We start from the raw sequence: 26,374 nt of genomic DNA, 5'->3' as shown, positions 1-26,374 counted from the left end.
ATTGTTTACGTTAGTATGCATGGTCATGCTGATACTGATTTGTAAATGACATGTCAAGCATACACATAGCATGTGCTACACTGTTAAGAATGAGGATTCAAGAATGATTTTTCATGATTTGAAAAAAGAAAAATTACCAGCACCCTTTGAGTTTAGTGAAGAGCATATACGCGACCTCTCAATATCAATGAAATTAAGGGTTTGATCCTTTGAGCTTGGCGGGAGGTCCATCGTTTAGTCGCATCGCTTTTTATGTTGCGATTTTAGAACTAGCTGTCGCTTCAGCGAAGAATGTGGTCGAAGGAATAACCACCGTGTTTGACGAATGTATGGTATTGATGACCAACAGACTCGGACCTCTGGTCAGAGAAAGCATCTCGCGGTGGAGGAAAATGAAAATTAAAGGAATGTGTAGGAATATTGTATGTATAATGTCTACGTAAACTTTCAGCACACTTGACTACGTAACACAAGTGAAACAGAGTCATTTAATAAAAGGCACTGGTGTAGACTTTTTGGGTTTGTAAAACTGATGATCAAAAACGAAATAATGAAATTCTTCTCAGAAATCGTTGTAGATAATCGGCCACAATTTTATGACGTTCTTTCTCGATAGAAAGCAGAATGAATTGTAAAGCGAAATCAGATTAGACCTCAAATCAGTTTAGACTAAAAGGCCGTTTGATAGTTTCTGTCTCTATGTAAAGCTGAATGCCAACCATTTGATAGCTGCAACGGTTACTAATTATTTTGTTAGTTGATTATGTCCTATCTCGGGAGAACTGCAATCTAAGTGACTCAAGACTATCAGCGTAAACCCCTATCGAAGTGAAAGAGAAGAGGATAGGGTTCTCGTTGTGATTGGATATTTTGTAAGAGAATATCAATTATTAACTGCTGAACACAGCTGTTAAGGTATGATTTAACCGACAGAAAGAACACTTATGATACTCCTACAAACCCAACTACCTTATCAAACAACGTGTAATATTCTTACCAAGGAGCGACTCCTAAAAGCAGTACAGTAATTATCCTCATTAAACTTACCTTATCCTACGAAAGACTACAACTTAGCTCACCAGTGACACAATCTTTGTATCAGGGGTGGACTCGTGATGTCGTTTAGAATGGAAAATTTGATATAGTTCGACATTTGCAGAAATGCTAGGATAAAACTCATTTTCTTCTCAGCAAAAACCTTCAAAAAAACTATATATAAAAATTTCGGTGAATTCATTTTGCAAAGCTACGACCACCCCTCCTTCCCCCTCCATTTCACCCCTCTCCTCTGTGTGCTGAAGCATCATTTTGCCCTCAGAAACAAAATAACGTTAGGGAATATTTCCAAACAGACGCTAAACTCTCCTTCATTTGAATGTTAAGACTATTCCTCAGGTATCCTCTACTCCAGACTGAAAGAGCGTTATTTTAATATTAGGTACTGTTTCTAGTGCAATTATTTATATCAGCTGAGGAAAGAAGGGTTTTGACCAAAAGGTAACCTAGTTTATAATTATGTAAGATTGATGAACTCTGAACCTCTACTGAGAGTGACAGGAGAACATGGTCTCTTGGATGTAAGTCTCCTGAAACACGTACAAGCGATTTTTTGCACTTCCGGAAGCTCTTTTACTTTGGTTTGGTTTTGTCCTTCCTTCAAAGGAGAGATCTAGAGAGATGAGTCAAGATGTATTAGATCAATGTCGTGGGGAGAAATATGTGAACTCGTGTACGGCATCATCATGCAGACAGAGTCAACTCAGAACTTTTCAACACTTTTATTATATAAAAAAAATTAAAGTTATTACATTAGCAACGTATCCAAGAAAAAAAGACTTCAACCCGTACCTACAACCAGTTTCGTTGAGTAATAGTATCTAGTACGCGAAAACTATCGGCCTATTAGGCCAAACAACAAACTTTCTTGCAGAAGTAATGTGTCAAGTATAATTTTGATTAGAGTTCCGTATAAAAGTATTTCGAGTTGGTATCGCAAGTAAAGGCGGTCTTGGGGAAAGCAATTTATGCGCACGATTAGCTTTCCTGAAAACAAGCGGGTTTTGTGGCAAAATGTTTAAGTAATTTATTAAAATTGTACACAACTATGGCTTTTAGAGCGAGATCTCAACATCACCTAAGAATTGAGCCAGAAAATAAACTGAACTCAAACGCTTGTGTCGAGGCATACATGTAAGTACTCGATATGTTAAAGAGAAAATGAGAGTAAACTTTATCGGTAAACTTATAAAAGCGTTTCAGCGTTTAGGAATATAAAGTCAATTGAATTACAACGTTCCAGCCTAACTGCTAAACGTAACATGGCTATTTCTACCAAGTTAGCGTGTAAAGAAACGATGATTAATCCCTGACACTTGTCTGGGCGAAGTGTTCAAAGTGGTAGCAGGTCATACACCGTAGACGCGTATCTAACTACACCATTAAATCCTCGACGTTTGCATACAATTGCTTGTCGTACATTTTCATGTCGATTAGCTTCTGCAGAGGAAAATAATATAATAATCAGCATCATTAAAAAAAGTTTTAAGTGGTTATCCTCATGAGTGGTCAGGTTTTCACACCAAAACAAATTCAAGGAGGAAGTACTTTATGGCGTCGTCATCTGCTACTCTTTGTGCGTCTCAATGCAGTTTTGCAATCATCCTATGATCTTTTAAATAACCATAAAGTATTAATTGTCATTGAGACATTCTTGTTCACTTCTTTGATGTTTTTTACTAGCTTCAGTGTCATAACAAAAAGATGCAATGCAAACTTCGTAAAAATTACAAAGATGAGTACATATTACTACGCTATTTAGGCTCAATGCTGTTAAGTTTAACCCTAATTAGCTGAGCCTAAAAAGAAAAGAAAAGAAACTTTCATATTGATCAAAATTCTGACCTTGTGTAGGGTTTCCATGTCCTTAAGCTGATCTTTCAATTCAGTGAAAGTTGGTCTTGCATCTGGGTCATTCTTCCAGCATTTCATCATGATTTGATACCTGGCATTGTTCAAGTGATCTTTTTGAGATTTAAAGAGCATATCCTTGTACAATGAGAGAGAACGAGGTAACAAAGAAAACTTACAATTTTTCATCGACGTGTTGTGGTTTAGGCATCCTGTATCCATCCTGGAGTAAGTTTGAAATTTTTCTTCCATCCATTCGTGGGTAAGGTGAACCGCCTGGAAGAACCACAAGACCATCGAAATATAAACGTGATGAAAAAAAGACCTTCACTAAAACATCACCTGTGTCAGTTGATGGAGTTTGAGGTTGCATGGGGAAGCATATTACGTTTGTCTAACTGAACAGACACATTGTTTAATTAAGAGCCTCATAAACTTCCTTTCGATGTTACCTATGGTGAAAATCTCGTACAACAAAACTCCATAGCTCCATCTGCAGAAAGACAAATCAAACGAATATAAATTAAGTGACTATAGACATAAACAGTAAATACGACAAATAAAATATGTGTATTCTTTGACAAAGCATAGAATTCAAGTCCTGACTAAAAATGATAAAACTTGTTGATAAATTGCTACGGTTGATAATCAGGTATACTTACACGTCACTTTTGGTGGTATATTTACCATACAATAAGGCCTCATAAGCTGTCCACTTCACGGGAAGACGGCCCAAAATACCACTTTGTGAAACAGCTCGAGAATTATAGGTAGCGACAAGTCAAAAACAGTGATATTTAAAGTTGTACTCGTATACGCATGGATAATATTTTCATTAGGGTCCCAAGGAATTCATGATCGAAATCAGTAATATAGCAGCATTAAAACAACAACGATTGTGAAAGATCACTAAACTGAACAATATGTAATACCGCCCTCACCTCCCCTTTTTCTTGATTACCTTAGTCTTTTGTTCATAAATATTTTCCTGCTGCACATCTCTGGCCATTCCGAAGTCTGTCACTTTACACGTTTCCTTTTGTCCAACCAACACATTGCGGGCCGCAAGGTCTCGGTGAATGATCTTGGAAAGAATTGATGCAACAGCAAAATTAGCGATTGCAGAAGAAAAAGAACTGAAATGAAATGGTTCGGATAGGAAAATAGAAATATCTAGCAACATAATATGGTGTGTGTATTTCTTTTTCTCCCAGATGGCAGAAAATTAAAACTACTACAATATCTACTCCATATTCCAAAGAGAAGCAAACTACTTTATGTCTGCAATACGTAGTTATTTTAAAGAACGCTTATCTTAAGATTTTAATCGAAATAGGATTCTGTAATGTAGCAGTTTGGCAACAAAAGATGAATTTTTTAATTTGAAGTTTTAATTCCTTTTCTTCCTTGTCACTAAAATATATATTTGTTGTACACTTAGTTTAGGCTGAATATCTTAAAAGATCCTATTCATTCACGTCTCTCCCTTTGCCTACACGAGAAAAATCCTAATATTTTATTTCACATTGAAATAAGACTTATATGATGACCTCAAAATTGGGAAGGTTCTCGACCCTAAAGAAATAGCCTCAACAAGACGGTAAGGACACGTTTGCAACTCCCGGGCGTGATCTTGAGAAGACATAATATTCTATGCAAGACAGAGCTTAACATGACGATAGACCTTACAAGAAGGTTTCAGAATTGTTTGTATTTTGTGTTTTTAACTAACTTACAGATTTTGCGGACAAGTAACTCATTCCATCAGCAATTTGCCAAGAAAACCTCATCAGCTGCTGTGATGTCAGATTTGTTTGCGGTTTGATATCCGGGTCTTTGTAATAAGTGTCTTTTAATCCACGGCTCTTTCTCAGGTAACCCAGCAGATCCCCAAAAGGCACATATTCAATCAAAACCAACAGCTCTTCTGAAGAAATTAAACAATTTAGTTAATATATTACTCTCTCTTAAAAAAAAAACAATAATTAAAACAAATGAATAGCCCTGTCATTGTCAACACTTTTGAAGAAATCGCATGAAAACAAGAAAAACTATGTGAAGAAGGTACAGACCAATTATTCCCTTACAAAAAGCGTTTCTGCTTATACAACAAAATGATCTGTTCAGTGGCAAATATTCGGTCTTAGTCTATCACTAAATCCAGGAACGTCTGTGTTGGCTGAAACAAGATAAAATTACCTCATGCGATGGTTGTTTGTTGTGCTCGATTAATCATAAGCAAAATGTGTACAGCAAAATTAGACGCGCATAACCAAAGCATACCAGACTCCGTAACACATCCTAGAAGTTTAATGACGTAAGGATGTGGTTTCAGCTGCTTCATTGTGTCAAGTTCTTTCATCAGATCTCTCTTGTCCGATTTAGAAGCGTTTGCTGGAGCAATAAAAACAAGGAGTAAAATTAACGGGAATAATGTCGAAATAACAACATAAGTTATGAAAAGGCAAATAGCTAAAAAATTACGTAAACCCGGTAACATTTCCTGAACGTCTGTATGCCAAGACTGTCATTCAATATACAGTACAAGAGCTCACTTTTAAGCATCTTAATAGCCACTGTGGTCGTCTCAGGACTCCCTGGAAGTCCTACTGCTGTTCCCTTGGCAACCTGACCAAAAGCACCTTTACCAATGATTTTTTCTATGGTCACGTGATGTCTTGGAACTTCCCAGCAGCGTGTTAACGGAATAAGAGGCACGTAATCAGCACCTGTAGCGGTACTTTGTGCTTCTCTATCATCTTTGTTGACTTCTATGAGATCCATGTATTCCGCAGGAGATTGAGTGAGTTTTCTTGAATCTGGCTGACTTGGTGTGATATCTACTAATCCTGTTTCATTCTATTGAACCAACGTACCATTGGTTATAAAAATCAGTTTACTCATTTTTATTTGACAAACGTTTATATTCTTTCAAAACAAGAGATGAAAAAAAGTTTATAATCTCTTGTCCCTATTATTGCTAACATTTTTTACTACTAACATTTTGTTCTCTGCTTTTGAAACTATTATGTCCAGTGGAGTGATCGAGACTCATAGCATATTCGCCAAATCTACAAACTGCAACTTGAAGATTGTCGATTGGTAGTGCAATTTTTGACAAATAAACCCACGAAAAAACTCCTGCTGTACTCAGCTCTTAAACCCACGTTTAGAAAATGAGGCATCAAGAAAATATGACGGCAATTGTCAATCAATTGTTTAAAAAGCAAATATCAACCGGGAGCAGACCAGTTAACGATCTATGAAGTGACGCCACGCAGTTGAGCCGAGAACAACCTAAGGAAAATCCATGGAGCGGCTTAGGACATGATTCCAGGACAAAGACTTTATCGAGTGAAACTTCCTCCTCTATTTCATTGTATCTGCCGGTGCTTTTTTTTTGTAGAACTACACATTTTTTCCTTCTTATTTGCTGCAAGCGTTTATTTTCTTATAGAAAGTAGAGGTAAAGTGAGATTACATAATTTCTGACCACACTAACATGACCTCAATGTCTTAGCTGATACTTACGTCGCAAACACCTCTTTCATCTTCATAATTTCTAAAATTGAGAAAGCATAGAAATAATTATGAAACGCTAAGAATTTCATCAGTTTTGATTAGAATTTTTTATTAAGATGAAACCATATCTGGTACATTACATCGACACAATCCAGCTGGCAGCAAATTCTTACCTCTGTCTCCCTACAGCGCCTGAAAAAGAACGAAAGGACTAAAAGACCAGTGATGTGGATGTGGGTCAAAATTTGCTTTTGCTTAATAATGAATCTTGCAGCCAAACCTTCTACAGATTATGATTTTTTACCTACCTTTCTTATGTAGCCAGATTATGTAAATAATTAGAAGAAGGACTGTGAGGGCAAGAACCCCAATTATGGCCAACAAGACGTTGTTAGATGGGCAGTTACATTCCTCAGGACCTAAAAAAGATTCATTTTACAAAGCTTGATGAAATAACATTCAAACAACATTTACACTGATCCTGATCGATACACTGCTCTCACCACATAGCATAGGTTCGTGACCGGAAAACGTTAACTCTAAGATTTTTTTTAATGAAATAAAACAACGACAAAAACAAAAACCTAAAAATGCATCAGTCACAGAATAAGTTGTTTAATTAAACAGATACGGAATACAATTATAAACAGTCCATCTTCGGAACAATACGTGTAAACATTTAACAATTTCTTTCTAAAATTTACCTTTTGTTGTGCTTTCCGAGCCATCTGTGGGTATTAAAACTTGTTTAATCGAGTCTGGATTGACTTTAAAACCTTCGAATTTGTCTTGCCTCGCAGCATCCGACAGGACAATCAAAACATTGCTGACGACTACACTTTGATTGAACCTCATCATGGAGTCAAGAACAACACTGCCACACCTAGATAAGGAGGGGGGGGGGAGGTGAGCAAAGAGTATCATCACACATATTTGTACTTTGGTGACTTTTAAGTGTTAAAATACATTGAGATTTAAACAATGTAATAAACCAAGGTAAATAAAATTAATTCATGTCATTCTGTGCCGATATATTGCTGTTCATTAAAGGAAATGTACTTCAAATGTAAATTATCTCGCATTATATAGGATTTGCTGGAGCAGAAAAACCAGTTTACCGCTAAAATACAACACATTAAGATAAAGCTCCTCCCCCCTCCCAGAACGCAAATTTGCATTTGCGTTTGTTGTTTCAGTGTAAAACAACAACCTGTACCTTACCTGGTGTTCACAGTGTTGGCGGATGAGCAGCCAAACCTCAAGGCAATTTGACAAGCCTAAAACGACATATCAAGAAAAAAACGTACATTCAAATGCTTGTCACATATTGAAGATCGCTCAGAATATCTTATTTTTTTAACAAAAATATTAAGATTTAATTCAAGAACAGATTGATTAAGATTCAATTTTTATGATAAATCTCATGGCAGTATTCCTTAAACTCCAGTATATGGATCAAGTAGATTATCTAACCATTTCTGGAAATTTCGCAGCAACTTCTGAACGTCTGCTACAGTTCTCCTGTATTGTCACTGTCAGGTAAACTTCTGTGCTTACTGTTTGAACTGGGGAAAAACAAAATACGACTTAAAATGAACGTTTGTTTGTTTGTTTGTTTGCACAAGAATTATCATTTGAACTCATGTATAAAGCCTTTACTTAAAAAGAACACTGGCATCAAATTTAGGAATGGGAGGCCAATTTGAGAGATATTGTTTTTCTTGTATTTTGCGTCACGATGGTGTCTTCAGAATCGTTCCCCTAGTCGTCTTCCTTTTCGCCGAAGTATAACTTTTTGAAATAACCGCAAGTTATGAAATAGATGACATTGGTAGAGCCAGTCTTAACATTATACTGACCAAACAGTTGTCCGTTTTACGCAAAAATAATATACCAGTTTTTGGATCATTTTGAAGTAATTTAAATTTGTTAGAAGGACAGGTCTTACTGCGTGATTGTGCCGCTAAAATGGAATACGATCATTCTCTTCCTTCTGCGCCGTTTGTAGAATGCCGACTTTCGATCCGTTGTTAAAGATTCCCTTGAATGACAAAAGTAGGATGGCCACGGTTTTTTGAAGAACTGGCATATTGCCTCTGATTTCTTGGAAAATCAGAACTGTCAATGTCTAGGCGATGAAGCCTAAGACACTGAGAATAAGGAATGGTATTCTTGACATGTAATGGATTTGAGGATGACAAAACTATGAGACTCCGTGGGTCTGTAGCACATCCACTAATGCATAGACTGTTATCTGCTAACTTTGACTTCTAGAGAAGCCAAAGGGCTTTCAGAAATTTCCCAGATCTATTTTAGAGCTGGATGAAAGTACCTCTCTGGTGGTAAAAGTAGCGCTGATACAGTGATCAACGTAGCGACCTCAGATTCCAGCCCCCTATTTACGCCTGGTGGATGACTCTATCTCTTTGTAATATATTTGCATGTCAAGGGTCGATTCCCTGTCATTATAAATAAGTCCCGTCTAGGAATATAATTTTTGAATTCGATATTATTCACACAGCCATCAGCTGGGAGTGTAATTGCTGCCGTTCCTGAAGATTCTTAAGATTAACTGCTGTTTCGATTCTTTCTGAATCTCTTTAGTTGCCTCCTAATAACGATTTGGTCGCAGAAGAATGACGGGAGCCCAAAGGTTCTTCAACACTTTTTAACTTTCCTTTTTACTGAACGAAGGAGCGGCAACAGACAGTGAATTCCCATGTCATACATTTCTCGCTATTCTCTCTTCCATCAAGAGATGTTCACTCGACTGCGACAAGATGCAAATGACTTAAGCCCCGTTCAAACGATTATGAACGTTAATGATAGACAACTGAATGATAGTTTCAACTTTCATTCACATCATTGACTATCAAGTTTGTGTTCAAACGGTTCATAATAGTCAATGATAATTGACAAAATACCACCCAATGAGATCGCGTAATTGTACACAAGTATGATGCGAGCTGAGGTCAGAAATTTCAGTGGCATTGAAATTTTAGTCAAGAAGTTAGAAGCTGAAGATACTGAAGCCTACCAGGAAATGATGAGAATTAATTACGAGTCATTCTGGGAAATTCCAATGCCTATTTTAGTCATTATGTTATATGCCATTTTGGTTTGAGCCCGTTTTGGCAAAACTGCTGACCTAACAATTATCATTCACTATCCTCCTCTCGTTCAAACAACAAAAACTATCATTAAGTATCATGTCGAATTTGGATATGTCCAAACTACATGACATTTGATGAAATGTGATGATAGAGCATGATAGTTTGAACATACTTCCTTCTGCCTTGACTTGCTGGATATTTTCATCCTCTTGTTTTAGGCTTTCACCAAGCTCATTAGTTGCAGTAATAGCAAACTGATACACCTTTCCTCTCTCCAATGTTATTTTCAATTCTCTCACAGAAACATCTCTGATTTTCTTTATTTCTGTCCACCGTCCCACTTTTCCATCAGTCACTACTCTTTGGTACACTGTATACATGATAATAACTTTTCCATTACTTTCTGGCTCCTTCCACTTTAAGGTAATTGTATCGTTTGTTGTTTCACCTGGCAGTTCGTCTACTTCCACCACATCCGGGGCTCCTAGAATGATGTCAACGACACGAACGGCGTGAAATTTCTAATAATTATACAACTTCTTGTTACAAACCTGGTCACAACCATTATCAGTGATTAAGAGGCTGTCTCTCTTATTTCCACCCGGTCAATTTTGCGTCAAAAATAATTTTGCCTGAAACTCTGTTAACAGAAAGACTTTACCTAGGAAATAACTAAATTAGATTTGGTTTGATTCGAAATAATTTTCTGACTGCATTACGGGCCATAATTATTTCCCAGTCCGTAGGGACCGTCGCAACGTCTCGAAAATCGAAAATAGGCATATTTTGTAACGTTGTAAAATATTTGATTCGCATAGTTAAGCCACAGAATTTATATCAGATTGCTTAAAAACCTTTCTAGTTTGCCAAGAACGTTAGAATTTGCCCTCTCAAAATATTTGAAAAGGCGAATTTTAGCATATTCTGACCACTAGAAATCGCCATCGGCCGACGGCCGTAAATGACCTTGATTTAGACGCTAAGTTTTGGTATTTGGGACCTGGTTGACGATTCTATCCTACACAGCCGTTAAGTTTAGACCTTTATAGGCAAAAATATGCAAAAACCCCTGTACGTTTTCGATTTTTCAAAAGTTATGACCGTTTGAATCAGCACATGTACGAGCATTCGCGATTTTTTCGCCTACACCAAAATCGAACCACTGGAGCAGATTTCGTCATAAATACAGCTTACCCGCTTTGCAGCCCGGCTTCATGGCCCACTTCATAATTTTTCTAATAACCAAATTGGTGAAATCCATGATAACTTCAACAAATAGCTAGGTATTGCCTTCGAAAAGTAGGCGGCATCCATCGTGATTCGTGGTATCAAAACAAATGTCGAAATTGGCCACATTTCGCGGTGAAATATCCTGAGCTTGCTTCTCTCGGTTCCGCGTCGATTGTGTCCACAGAACAGCAACCTGTCAATAGCCGGAAAAATCGGCTACCAACGTGTTAAAAACTTGACACATGCTTCGTATGAACAGATGTTATAAGTGTTGCTTTTGGTAAATTTTCAATCGATTTCATCAAAAAATTTCACTGACTAATAGATATTATAATATATTACACTATAACAACGCCGTCAGAACTTGATATCGGAAGTAAAGGTAGTTTGTATCTGTAGAGCATATTCTACACTTTCAGCCACCGTATAAGACATTGTTTACATAAGTCTACTGAGAAACACACTGAAAATCACTAATCACGTCCGACAGTTTGTCTATGAGGATCTGTTTTTTGTCTCTCAATTTTACAGGGATCTCAAAATGACTACAGATGGCTCTCAACAAAACCACATTGAATTTCTGAAGTGTGTTATTGTGGTAACGTTCACAGAGGTCCTACGTATCGTAGCATATTGGATGTGAGACTTTGATCTCTTTGTTAACTTTGTCTACCAGATCTTATCTCTCGGAATTTTCCCGGACGCATTGGATATCTTCCTCCTCATCCAGTGATATCCCGATCACACCCTGATCTTTTCGCCGCATTGCTGCTAGCCGGGAGAAAAAGCTCTGAACTTGGCTCTTTGTTAGCCACTGTTCTCTAGTGAACAAACGTGCATTTGATTCATTTTTCGCATTTCGCATGTCCACTGCAACTTGGGCGGGGTCGACCTTTCGCCCAGTTCTTTCTCCGAAGTGTAAACCGTGCCGTTAGGTATTCTTTTACCTTCTCTGAAAATCTAACGCTGCCCCTTGGTTTGCTTACGGCCCATCCTGTTCGAAAAGACGAGTGGGGCGAAGTATCCTCGGGAGAAGTGAGTGGTGTACTAGAATCTAACGAACAGCTCGAACACTTGATACCAGCGGTATCTATCGACGAGAACTTAAGGGCCCAGTCCCTTTTGATTGCATCATACTGGCTTTAATCTGCTGACTGTATGCTTTCCAACGTCCAGGTGCAGCTCCAGCTGCGAAAAGGTTTCGAACACTTCAACACATCCAAACACAGAGCATTCAAACAATGGCGTTGTACTCTCTGTTTCCTTTCTGCCCTTTGAACGACGCTTGACCACACGCTTTTCAGGAGGATCATAAAACCCTTGAGATTCTATGGTTTGAAGGGACGTTTGACCTTGGTGCTTGATATAAATTACGTCATATGGAATGTACTTCCCTTTACCGATGCCATAACATTTCCAAACTCTCAGACCGATATCTCCATATTCGAAGTTGTGGAAGCTACTAAAATGCTCAATCTTATTTATACAGAGAGTGTTCTTTGATTCGTCTACTATTCTTACTGCAGCTGTTGTTCCCTTCACTGGGTGTTTCGTCAATGCGTATCCTCTGTCCAATGAAAGCTTTAACAACCTCGCTGAAGACTCGCTACAGACTGAAGCCTCTCTGGTTTCGAAAAAGCACTTGCATGCCATACTACACTTGCAGGCCTTCCAAAAAAAAAATAAAGGGTCAGCGGGTTCACCCGCAATGATTAATGCGGACCTCTGTTATGCGCGATAGTGCAATCGTTCAGCTTTAAATTCCAAAACGCCAAACTTCGACACATAGACTTACAAGTGGAGTTCTATGACTGATTCTTGAAGAGAATGCAGCTGCAATCCAAAGTTTCAACGGGACATTCAGCGCGAAACATGGCTTTAGTTTTCGAGTTTAGTTCGCAACAACGAGTCAAAGAAGAGTATCGACAGATGCCGTCCGCTGAATCGTGGAGGTATTTGCTGGAGTTATCATAAAGTCCAGTTCACCAGTTTGGGAAGCGAGGAATATCTGAAATTTCACATAAACCCATGATTTCTCCGGCTATTGATAGGTTGCTGTTCTGTGGACACAATCGACGCGGAACCGAGAGAAGCAAGCTCAGGATATTTGAAATTGATTTATTAATTATATGATATCAAACTCCAGGTAAAAGCATTTATTCTTTTCATCCAAAATTTTTCTGCCCAAATATTACTTTGGGATACAAAACAAAACCATATGGCACAACGTACGGCACAAGCTATCAGCGGTATTCTCTTTTGTGCGGACCTTTGTGAGAACAGTATAAGATCGAACTGATCTAAATTTAAGCGATTATTTCTTCACTTCAGAAGCCTAAAACCTTCATTTCTCCCTCAGTTTCCAGACATGGAGAGTTTATATTCTGATTTTGGAAAAAATTCAGCTCCGCAGCGATGTTAAATGGGTGATTCACCGCGAAATGTGGCCAATTTCGAAATTTGTTTTGATACCACGAATCACGATGGATGCCGCCTACTTTTCGAAGGCAATACCTAGCTATTTGTTGAAGTTATCATGGATTTCACCAATTTGGTTATTAGAAAAATTATGAAGTGAGCCATGAAGCCGGGCTGCAAAGCGGGTAAGCTGTATTTATGACGAAATCTGCTCCAGTGGTTCGATTTTGGTGTAGGCGAAAAAATCGCGAATGCTCGTACATGTGCTGATTCAAACGGTCATAACTTTTGAAAAATCGAAAACGTACAGGGGTTTTTGCATATTTTTGCCTATAAAGGTCTAAACTTTACGGCTGTGTAGGATAGAATCGTCAACCAGGTCCCAAATCCCAAAACTTAGCGTCTAAATCAAGGTCATTTACGGCCATCGGCCGATGGCGATTTCTAGTGGTCAGAATATGCTAAAATTCGCCTTTTCAAATATGTTGAGAGGGCAAATTCTAACGTTCTTGGCAAACTAGAAAGGTTTTTGGCAAAATTTCCGCACAGCCCCATACATCATTATACATCCATATATGGGGCTTTATTATTCAGTGTATCACCAGTAAGATGTACATGCATAATTAAGTATGGGGCTGTGCGGAAATTTTTCCAGGTTTTTAAGCAATCTGATATAAATTCTGTGGCTTAACTATGCGAATCAAATATTTTACAACGTTACAAAATATGCCTATTTTTCAACTTTCGAGACGTTGCGACGGTCCCTACGGACTGGGAAATAATTATGGCCCGTAATGCAGTCAGAAAATTATTTCGAATCAAACCAAATCTAATTTAGTTATTTCCTAGGTAAAGTCTTTCTGTTAACAGAGTTTTAGGCAAAATTATTTTTGACGCAAAATTGACCGGGTGGAAATAAGAGAGACAGCCTCTTAAATAATCTGTAAATTGGTCGAGGATTTTTTGGGATGTTTTTGAGACGAAAGTGTATGGCAAGCAAAATTAAGTTAAATTTTGAGATGAATTCAAAATAATTTGAAAGGACGAAAAGTGATAATGAGAAGCCTAACATGATGGTCGGTTATTGCCTAAAGCAAATACTGCATTTAGAAGGTGAATTTAACGATACAATGACTTCTACTGGCATTTAACTGAAATGAAGGACCGATGCATATACGACGTCGCAATTCACCATTCGTTTGTGTCACGTAGTTACAGAAAGGATCTCAGTTCGTGTGCAACTACTTTCTGCTTTTGAAAAGTTTGACATCGCGCATGACTTAGTACAGGCACTCTGCAATGACGCAGCGGAAAAATGAGTGCGCATGCTCCGCTTCTCGAGCCATTTGAGCGTCCAGGCCTACGATTCTTCTTCTGCAAACATAAGCTGGCGCGGGTTTTTCCGCCGAGACAACAAGCTTTTTTCTTCAGGAGGTTTTCCAACCGAGAAGGCTATGAGAAGAAGCGCTAAAGCGATAACAGGTGCGACGAACTTCATTGCCATGTTTCACATGTTCAACTTCAGTTACTAAGTTCACACCTGTTTCCACAATAGTTTTTTTGTTGAGTGAGATATGTGCCGGATGTGATTCGAAAGAAACTCTCTTGAAAACGGCAACCCTTATTGTCTTGGTTTGGGCTTATCCCTGCGAAATAAAATTAAGCTATTTTTCATTTTAAAGAAAATATACGAAGGATTCTTTGAGGCCGTGCACACACTGTTTGACGAGACTTCCCCATAATATTTGCATATTAAAAGCGATTTTCATGAAAGGCCTGTTTCTTCAAACTTCAATTCTTTAGTCAAACGATGTGTGGAAATTGTCTCACTTCCTAAAGGGATAGTTGGTTATTGGGCCTTTTGAATATGGCCAGTACGAGTTTAGGAAAAATGTATCCAACTATCCTACAGGTCACTATGTAGCGGCTGTTGTTGTTGCTGATTCATATTACAGATTTTGAAACATGAACATCAGAAAATAAATATAACTGGCCGCTAAGGAGGGGACAAACGCTGAAAATCGAAAATCTTATAATGCGGCAAGCAGATAACATTGTTAAAACTGGGTTACTCACAACAAATCTAAGTTGATTAGTGTAAAGTGCTCACGACATCACTTTTGATTCCTCACCTTCAAACTTGGTCTTAATGTTCCATACAGTAGGATCTCCCTCGAACACAAAATTTCTGGAAAACAGTTTCACTGTGTAGTTGGTATCTTTCTCCAAACCACGAAACGAATAACTAGTCGTCCCAGGATCGGTGATATTAACCTTTTTTATCTCAGTTCCATCCTTTTGTAAGATCATTTGGAATCCTGTAATCTGACTTCCTCCATCATCAGCTGGTGCAGTCCATTGTATTGTTATAGAAGTTGCTTGAATGACTGATTCTGATTTGATGGATGCTTTCCCTGGTTTCTCTACATAGTGCCATAGGAGAAGAGATTACTTTGAGTTTTGTCACAACACTAAGGATGAATGCAAGTCCACGTCTTCTCACAGCTAATTATTCAACTTTCATACACTGTTCGAATTCCGATTTTCTGATTAGATGATTTGTACCACGTGATACTGGGTTGTGACGAAACTACCTCCTTGACATCGTCATCGTGCTGTAATGGCCGTGGTGCAAATTCAACACACCGTTGTCATTACACCATGGCTTGGTTTACCTTGTATATAGTGGTTTCACTGCAGTGTTTCTTTGTACAGTGTATTCAGTTTGAATAATAAAAATGCTAACGCACTTATGGCTCGTGAATTATCAGGATTTACCTGTACTCGTTCACAAACAATGAACTCGGAATATTCAATACCGCACGAGGCTTATTGAAATTTCTCGTTCATTGTCAGTGAACTCGTGCAGGTAAATCCCCATAGTTCACTCACTGAGTGCGTTAACCTGTAATTAATGAATATAAATGTAGCTACCGGATAAGTTCAGCTAAGAGCCTCATAAAAAGAGGCACAATTGATAGTCCATGGTTGAGGAAGTTTCCTATGGGTACTCGCATGTGAAGATGTCATCCATCTTCCTGAAGTTCAAAGCTCTTTTGTAACGTGTTTAATGCAAAGAAAGGGCAAGGTGTCGACAATTTACTTTAAATCTTTTTCACAAATACGGGTGCATTTCCAACTAAAAGATCAGGCTAACTATATCCGGTATAATTCCAGTAATATTCTGTTATACCTCATTGGGGCAACGAAGGCGAAAAATATGTGAAGGTCTAATGCTGCTAAAGAGGGAAAAATGTGAATGGAACGCTCAGATAAGGCCGTAGGATGTATGTCGAAAACTAAGCGGACAAATTGTTCGTAAATGAAAGAATAATAAATCCCTTACTCGATGGTTTAACATAAGCATATATTTTTCCACACGCCCATGGGCCTTGAAAAATATCCGCACGTATTAAATGTTAAACTATCAAATGAGATGTACAAAGTGAATGAGTCACTCTGTCCAATACTTTGTAAGAAATTTTTTTTTTCCTCTAATACAACTGAAACAGTGATAATGAGCAAAGGCAAAAGAAAATGCTGACCTTATATAGAGTTTCTTCTTATCAAAATACACTGATCTCATTGACTTACTTATCTGAGTTATCTTTATTAATTCCTCATCTGATGGAATAAGTCCATTGGCAGCAATGCACTTTTAATGACCAAAATCTTGATCACCCCTGAGTGGCACTTGTACTTTGTTTTCTCTGGCTCTGACTCTGTTTATTTCACTTCCTTCAGGTTTGTACCAAGAGAGTGTTGGTGTAGGAACACCATCAGAAAGACACTTCAAAGTCACTGTCTGGCCAATCCAAGACTTCTTAGATGACGTGGTGACATTTCGAATCGTGGGCGGGTCTAAGAATAAATGCCAATGCAATAAGCAATTGAATAAATAATCGGTGATACTTCATATAAATCAGAACATTAATGAGCTTTATCATTCCACTGCTGTTTCATTTTACCAAACAAAATAACGAAAACGGCAAAATATGCCACAGTATTACACTTTAGAACAAGCCAAAAATACGTAGCAACACATTGACCGCCCTGAACGATCCAAACTTTAATTTTTTTGTTAAATTTTTTAAATTTGACTGCTAAAGTAGCGAGCTTTTAAGCAAGAAAGAACACCTTATACGACCGATACGATACACAGATAAGGCCGTAGGATGTAATTCGCATACTAAAATTAAAACACTGATAACTGAAAATAATAGTGGAATAATAAATCAATTATTCGAGAGTTTAACACATAATACGAGCGGAAATTTTGCTCATTACTCATATTTTCTCTCGCCTCTCAGAGCTCGGAAAAATTACTTCGCAACCAAAATAAGGTGTATTTATTTTTTTTCTTAGAGGGCACGCTGACGAATCCTGCAATCTGATGGTTTCTTAGCGCGGTCCGTATTTTCCTATCCCTGCCTAAGGGCATAGCAACACTTATCGCGAGATGCAGAGTCATCCGTACCGTACGTTGCCATTCTTCATAAATAAATTTCGTTTAGCTAGCTGGGCATTATTTTTTAAGCAAAGCCGTGGGTCACGAAATGGGTTGACTTGCGGCCTAAAAACCGTTTGTAATTAATTTTAATTCTTCACAAAAAGTTAAACGTGAGGTATCTGTTTTAAATTGAATTAATCAATGGGACTTGCACTGATTCAATAGCGGAGCGCGGAGAACACGCAGCGTAGACTATACTTATTAAAAAAATAATAGTTGCAACAGTAACCCATCAAGTCGGAAAAATTTGATCGTACAACCAAAATGAGGGTTTAGTACACCCAAACCGCCACCGTTCGTTAAAGACAGTTGGCGAATCGTTCTACTTGAAATCTGATAAACCATCTCTCATTAGATGGAAACGCATATCGGAAGTCAATTTGTAAGACACTTAGAAAATATTCCGCAAGTAACTATTGAGGGTCGTTGAGAATGTTGTCGAATGATTGACTCGTCTCAGTTGATGTCGACTCAAGACACATGAGTTCAGTTGCGATTAATAGCCGTACTTACCACAATTATTAATCGTGATAGAAGATGTCTTGAGGCTATTAATCAGAAGATATGCCATTTGCGATAAATAATCGTAATTTAAGGACTTCAAGACAAGTAATCGTGAAATTTTTACTCCAGAAATAAAAAAATCCGGAAATTTATAAACACCTGTTTACACTAGTTGCCAGATTAAGCAACATAGGCTTGAATACTATGGTAAAACAGCTCATAACTTACATTTCTGGGAAGGGCAACCGTTAAGTTCTAGTTTTGTTTCCGGCAAATTATATAGAGAATAATACATGGGCGCGCGTAGATATGGAAAAGGGAAGAAGAAAAAGAACTGCCGTTGCAATTGCTATCTAACCCCCTATATCACTAACATACATTAAGAAAATATATAAACATATATATATTTAACATTTATTTGCCGAAGGCAAAGTGAATATTGTTGAAAGATCCCACAATAATCATCTCGACTTCGTCGAGATGGTTATTCAACAATCTTCAATGGGCCTGAGGCGAACAACTGCTCTTATTAGTTTAATTGCTAAAATGCTTTCAAATTGTTATAGATATGTTTTGCAAATTCTGTTACAATAGTATGGATTACTTGTATCAAGATAAGCCAGTTTCCACTGGAATTTAACAGATTCATTTCACTCCATCATCAAAAGCTTCATATCTTTCTTTTGGATAGTGTCACGCCAAGTTTATTAGCATCTTTCCCACTCTAAATAATTTAATTTTCTCCTTTCCCATTTGTCCCTTGCAGCGTGACATTAACAAAATGTAAGGGAGCCATTTTAAAATTTGGCGCTCCTGCTATAATTACCTCACTCAAGGTGATTAAAGCGAGATATGACGCACTCCTCTACCAATGAGAGTGCGTGCATCTCTATAATCACCCAAGCAATTATACTAAAAACATATATCAATAGCAGACAGGAGGGTCATAAGTTTCTCGTTTTGAAACATAAATGTTTTTAAGGCTGGTCTTAACAGAGGAAAAATAGTGGATTGTTTTTATACTAGATAGTAACAAGTTCCAAAGTTCAGCATTTCTAATGAAATATGATTTCCTGTAATAATCTTGATTATGTCCGTAGATTAAGTTATCATCATTAATGTCAAATTTACGTGTACGATGACATGGCTCAAAGTATGCAAGTACATGTATTCCTTACATCGATAGATGTAAGACCATCCCAGGACTTAAAAATAGAAGCAGGTCTGACATCTCTCAACAAAAGTCACGAGGCGGTAGTGGAAATTACTGTTTTAACTCACTTTCTGTTGTAAAGAGGCAGATATTGAATATGGCTTGTTAAAAAGGTTGTCACAGAGCATCAGTAACAATAGACTTGTACTTGCACAAGTGCAACCCTGATGCCAAAATGTGATTGGTGGGAGCAACAAACCCTTATGCTGCGATCTCGTTGCAATTGGCTTGGGCGAAATGGCATTTCTGGATATTTACGTCGTTTTTGTTTGCTTGTTTTTTTTCTTTACAGGAAATGTTTTATATATGTGGTATAATGTCTGGCATGTCTGGTGTCATTTTGATGGGTGAGTTCAAAATCTAAAGATTAGCACAACGTCCATGCTTGCTTTTTACCTGCTCCTAACAACAGAGGTCAAATGCCTGCGCATATATAAACGCGGAACAATGAATGAGTTGCCAGTCATCGGATCCTTGCGTTTGCGCACAGATTTCTGGGATCGTCACGTGGCAGATATTGTAATCCGCTATAAAGGAACGTATGGCGAAAGGTTTATTTGGACGTCCAAAAATGCGATTTTGGTAAGAGATTATGGCTTTTTCGCAGCAGTTTTATCATACATGGTGAAAGATAATGTTGTTACCTTGGAAGTTAAGGTTTTTGCTGGAATTAACACGGAATATGTTATAAAAAATACCGAAAACTTCTCTCCTTACGTAAGGTCTATTGTGAAATTGTCATCGTGTAATGGTCTCAAAGTATTACAAAATTACCCAGAAATCTCTACGAAATAACACTTTTAAAAGTATTTTCAGTTGTATTTATACATGCACGGCCTATTTTTATACTTTCTAACGTATTTGATAGACAAATTACGTTTTAAAATATACTTCCTCAAAGGAGAGAAGTCGTTGTCAGCGGAGATGGAAATTATTTTTACCGAGCTAATGCTCACTGAAAAGATAAAATGAGCGATGAAAAAACCATGAGGAAATCCCCAGTTCAAGTGATAGATTGTTTGAGAAAAATCCAAAGGTCTTTGAGCCGCAATTTTTTCTTCTCGAACTCCCTGAAGGATCTTGTCAGGAAAGCAAGATCACGAGAACTCCGGCAGAAACTGTGGACGTATCATCAGCTGTGCATCGCTCCTTAAGAGACCAATTTGTATCACTTATCGCCACAGAAGAAAGGGTACAGTCTTCAGCCAATCATCAACGCTGATTCGTTCTCATTGATCACAACAAAGAAGTGTAGGTATTTTATCACTTTAATGTACCACAATAATATTTAATGCTCCAGCACACCATTTCAATCTCCTGCTGCCTCAAGGTAGCTTTTATAGCGCTCTTTCGTATTACTAAGCCAAGCTAGAAATAGACTTAACTCACGCACAAAAAACTGACACGGCTTAGTTGAGTTATTCCTTAGCGATTCCTATGGTTTTTCTAAATTTCGAAACCATCACGCAATGTCAAATTCACAATAAACCTTGCGCGTGGAGACAAGTTAATAGGTAGATTTTACTACACATTACATAGTTTTTCAAACAAAAACTTACTCTTCCCTTGAAAAAAAACGCCCTTGGCGAAAAAACGATAATCTCTCTCTAAAATCTTTTTGTCAGACGTCAGAAAAACCTTTCGCCATACAATTCCTTCCAATGAGTTGCAATGTTTGCCCCGTGGCGATCCCAGAAATCTTTGCGCAAACACAAGGATCCGATTACTGGCAACTCATTCATTAAGTATCTCACAGAGCGGGGCGGTACAGTGCTTGCAGGTTACACAACCTCCTAAACCAGAAAGTCATGGGCATCAATTACAAGAGCGCAGCATTTGTCTTTCCTTTCCCTGTCTTTCGATGAAAACAAAGAATGATGGTTGTAATCACTCCATAGTAGAGTCCGTCACTTTTGTGTTATTTGTCAGTCGAGTATTCAGTATATGGTGGCAAGGCCTACGAATAATGAAATATAAAATGGATTCTCGCCCTCAAATAGTATATCTCTTCGAACGCCACACATAAATTATGAGCGAAAACCTTGGGCATGCAGTTTTAATTTCAGCCCATTTTCACATTTACCAGCTGATCTCAGCTATCAGTTAAAAAAGTGTAATTTCTCAGCTTACAGTGAGGATCTTGACCAATTCTCAGCTTTCCATTGAGCCCCAACCAGAGCCCTCACACGGGATAGGAATATGTGATAGCCTTGTGCGCTAGGCAAACAGAGTGAATTTTGGGTTGTGACAATGACTCAAAAATGGCTTTAAGCCATTTTCTGAGTTAAAAACAGTCCAACTGAAGCTATGACTTAATGAGAAAATTGTCGCGCCCTCCAGAGCAAAATAACGTAAAAAATGTTTCCACCTATATTTAATTGTGCCAACCAGTACTTGAGACTGATGCACACAAAGCTGAATAGGATTTGAGGTGGAATTCTGTTTCCTTACACTTTTGAACGGATTCGTCAGTTTTGTGTAACTAACCCCAATAACAGGATTCACACTGTAAATAAAGTAAATTCAGAGATAGAAAATTAAGGTTAAAATATACTCACAGTGAACTACAATTGTTGTGTCAACAGAAGTGACTTCCATTGAGTTATTGGCTTGACATGTATATTGTCCTGCATCTGTTCTGTTTATATTATCGAACTTTAAAAACGCAGCTTTCTTCCCTGAACTTTCCAGTTCTTCATTTCTAATCCATGCTACATCCGGCAGTGGTTTCCCAGAAGCTTCACAGGTTATGATAACAGGGGATCCTTCAATGTAATATTTTCCTCCCAAAGAGATGTTTATAAGTGGTGCCTCTGAAAGGTAAAAGTGATTATATCATTGCTCATATGGCTTAGCAAATTTTACTTGGACTGAGTTTTAAAATTTACCCAATTACAATAAAATAAATAGAGAATAATACATGGGCTCGCATAGATATGGAATTTCTCTTCGAGTGTTTAACTCGATCGCACACGAGTGAGCGCAGAGAACGAGTGAGATGTCAAGTTGAAAACGAGAAGAGAAACTCCATATCTACATGCAAGGTGCTGGATTCCAGATTCTACCCCTGAAGATTCCGGATTCCATCTCAAATTACCTTTTTTAACTTTCCTTTTAAACAAAGACCAAATTAAGGAAAAATTTAAACTGAAATACAATTTTTATAACACCTCGTGTATGTCACAAATAATTGCAGACTATGACTGAAAAAAGCTTGTTTTCCTCTATGTAACTGGCGATGATATAGCGCATAAAACGGTGTTCAAACAACTCAACTGTATTTTAACCTTTGCAAAATCGCGAAAAATCTGCATTTACACGGTAATTTTCCAAGAATAACAGATTCTCTTTTCTATATTTCCTTTTTTCTTTAAAAGGTTAACCAAGTCAAGTCACATTACGTGGCCCGCCGCTACTTTCTTTTCTAGAAAATGTTGTTCGACCCTAAAATCAGGTAATATCTTATTTCATTCGCTCTGAGATAGGATGCTTTATGAAATCTTCAGCGGTTTAAAGCGGTTTACGTTTAAATGGCGTAAATTCAACTTAGAAATAGACCTCTCCCTGCTCCCTTAGGTATCCATATATAACTTTGTTCAAAGTTTATCGTAATTGGAAACGTGTGGTCCGTCGCCATGTTGGTGTTCCGAGCAAATACTGTGAGATTTTAACGCTTTTGTTATGTAAATAATTACTTTTGTCACTCCAAATTTGCATACCTATTGACCACGTGAGTGGACTGCACTCTTTTGGACACCAAATGACGAAATTTTACGAGGTTATTTCGAGCTCTCGTTACCTAACAAAACAAAATCGCAGGCTCAAGTTTCTGGAGCTCATGGGGATTAGCCCGAACTTTATTGGGAAATAAGGTTTTTGAATCGGAGCAGAAGACTCATTAATAACTAGTAAGGAACTTTAGCTATGTCAGTATCGAAGTCGATTGGGGGATAGGTCATGATGATTTTGTCAGTGTCTCGGGAGCTGTAATAGTCAAGATTCTCCAGCGTACAAAGCGCGTTCTATATATGGTCTGCACGGTCTGCGTAGTCTGCAGCATGACCGTGGTTGCATGGATGCGCATGAAAACCGTTGATACGGATGATATGGATTTTCAGCAAATGGATTTCAGTGGGATTCTGGATTCCAATGCCCAGTGTTCCGGATTCCACAAGCAAAAATTTGCTGGATTCCGGAATCCGGATTACCGCACCTGGGGCGAATCATTATCACATAACGCTATGCGTGAATAAAAAGTACGAACGAAGCAAAACTGCTCTTATGAAAGCAGCATTTCCTGAAATGTCGCGCGTAACATTTGTATTCAGTTTCAACCTTATACATCAAAAGCTTCGAATCGCTGACCGTTAAAACCGTTCTCACGACCGATAGACGATGTTCAAATTTCGAGATGAAGACAGCGATGTGTTCCGTTTCTATAGGACAGGTATCGACGGAATCAAAATTTTGCTCAAGTTACAGGTCACACCACCTCAAATACAAACGGGATTAATTAATGATTCATAAACACCGCGCGTTATAAAGACATGAAATTCACTTAATTTATCGATGTTATGAGTATCCTCAATGCCGATATAAAAAAAAAAGGCCAATAGAGGATCAAGGGGGAGCCCAAAGCAAATCCGTCTTTTGCCACACGACCGTTTTTTACAACATTAAATGTGACCTGTACGATGCAGGTTATGTTGATTTTACACGCCGCCATGCATCTACATCAACATGTTCAAGAACACAGAAAATCGACTCAATCGATTGGCAGGCATTTTCGCAACAAGCACTCTTTGGCCTTGATTTTAGTGTTTTAAAGAAGAGTTCGAACAAACTGGACTGCCTACCTTATGAAATGTTTTTTTATTCAAGAACTGAGACCTGCTCTTAATGTGCAGTCGGACCGAATTCGTGCAAAGGTTTTTAAATAGGCTTTTTTTTAGTATCATGATTGAGATATCACAAATGTTTTCAACTTTGAATCAGTTAAATGACCAAGAAGTTACCTACTTAATATCACACTTGTTTCCATGTACTTAACATTGTTAGGACATCCAAGATACTGTGTTCGAAAATGTAAGTTGAAACACTCAGAGAGAAAATTAAAGAGTCTGTTCAAAGAACACTACGCTTCTGTTTCATACACGAAAATTTCTTGAAAAGTTTAGGTTGCATAAGCTCAAAAAAATGATTCATACGCTAAATTGAAATGGAATACTTTTAGTCTCTTGGAGCTCTTTGCGAAACTCAGCCAGTTTCTCGGTGGAGAAACCAAAATTAGCAATAAAATTAGAGCTGTTGAACTGACCTCCATGAGTAACAGCATCTTCTAGGAACAGCATCCCTACCTTGCCAAGTTGATCATCATTGCATTATTTTCTGTTTGCATGCCGAAAGTATTTCAAAGAGCATAAAGAGCTTGGATTATAGACTTTGTTGATTTGTTGCTTCCATAACTTTTAGGAGAATTTTGCTCCAGCGCATAAATCAAATCTAAGTCTCGGATTGCTCCTTAGTCTCAGAACTTACTTGAGGAAGTCACCGTTCTGTTGACTAAATTTATATCTGTAAACCTTGAAGATCATAATACTCAGAAAGCAGCGAAAGGCTTAATGTCGACTTTCATTCCCTTTAGCAAGTCCCTTTGGCAAGTCCCTTTAAAAGGCTTGAAAAGCAATGCCATTTTTTCCACACCAAATTAATTTCACATGCTGTCTGTGATTGGTCATGCAATATTCTCCTTCACTGATTTAGCAAAATCATAGAACTAGTTGGATTGTTTCTAATTTTGACTGGCCATCTTTAATTGACAGCTTTGCTAAGAGAAAATCTTAGTATTCATATTAGTAATAGTTATCTATGCATAACAGAGCAACCCAGTAGTTGGTGTCAGAAGAATGAAGCAATAACTCTTTGAATTCTTTCTCATGAGATTTACAACAAAGTAAACGGTAGAATTTATTTTCTCCTTTTGTTGAGCGTCGCATGCCATATAAAAGTAGCACTATTGTTCCAAAAAGTCGGGTTAGCTGGCCACTTTAAGCCCTGCATAGGGAGGTTTGTGCAAATTTATATGCTATTGTTTACTTTTTCCAGATCTCAGAAATATGAGACCTGAGTTTAATGAATTTGATTTACGTTTGATTATTAATGGTTATGTCTCTAATACGTACCTGCCACAATAAGCTGAACTATACTTTGAACATGCCTTCCCCACATTTCACATTTAAATTTGGTATTATCTCCAGGGTTGATGTTCTTGATAACCAGGGTAGCTCTTCCTTCAATTTTAACTCTTCCTTTATAAGATGAAGGGATAGAGGGATGTTCTTGCACACCACGACTGTCCTTAAAAATCATTTTGACTGTAAATGCTAGGTGTCCTGTGCACTAGGCCCAGTCTGCGCCGAGGTGTTGTCATTCGACACTAGGTCAAACCTCGGCATATATGTGCTTTTATCGCTTGTTATTTTCGCCTTTATTTCTCGGATAAGGATCGTTTAACTAGTCTCACATCGAAGGAATAGAACATTACGGAAGCATTACGGATATTTCAGCAGTTTTCAAGGTTACGGATAGAGACAATTGCTTGTTTGTAAGGATTTCTTGTACGGTATTGTATTCGAACGGTGTGCTGAGCGTAGTTGATCGGATCGAATAAAACGTGGAATTGACATCGAATTGACGGCTGTTACATTGACAAATGCACTATTTACCAGAACACTGTAGACAATGCCCTGAGTCTTATTATGTGGATCAGTGTAGTCCCACACCAGGTTGGCATTACTACCATTGTTAAAGTAGCTTGGATTTGAAGGTTCCTGGGTGAAACCCACATCCACACCCCCTAAAATAGACAACCATAAACATTATATTCTCAGCCCTTTAATTACATGTGTAAGGATAATATTTAGGAAAAAGGGCTTAAAATAGAGTTCACCACAAAGG

The 26,374-nt window shown here is 37.9% G+C and overlaps 1 pseudogene; it reads right to left on the bottom strand.

Moving 5' to 3' along the window:
- Positions 1–2,355: 2,355 nt before the first annotated feature.
- Positions 2,356–25,785, bottom strand: LOC131798505 (uncharacterized; annotated as a pseudogene).
- Between the last annotated feature and the right edge of the window lie 589 nt (positions 25,786–26,374).

Source organism: Pocillopora verrucosa, chromosome 6, assembly GCF_036669915.1.
Source record: "Pocillopora verrucosa isolate sample1 chromosome 6, ASM3666991v2, whole genome shotgun sequence".
In the NCBI taxonomy this organism is placed as follows: domain Eukaryota; kingdom Metazoa; phylum Cnidaria; class Anthozoa; order Scleractinia; family Pocilloporidae; genus Pocillopora; species Pocillopora verrucosa.
This window is presented reverse-complemented; position numbering and strand designations above follow the sequence as displayed.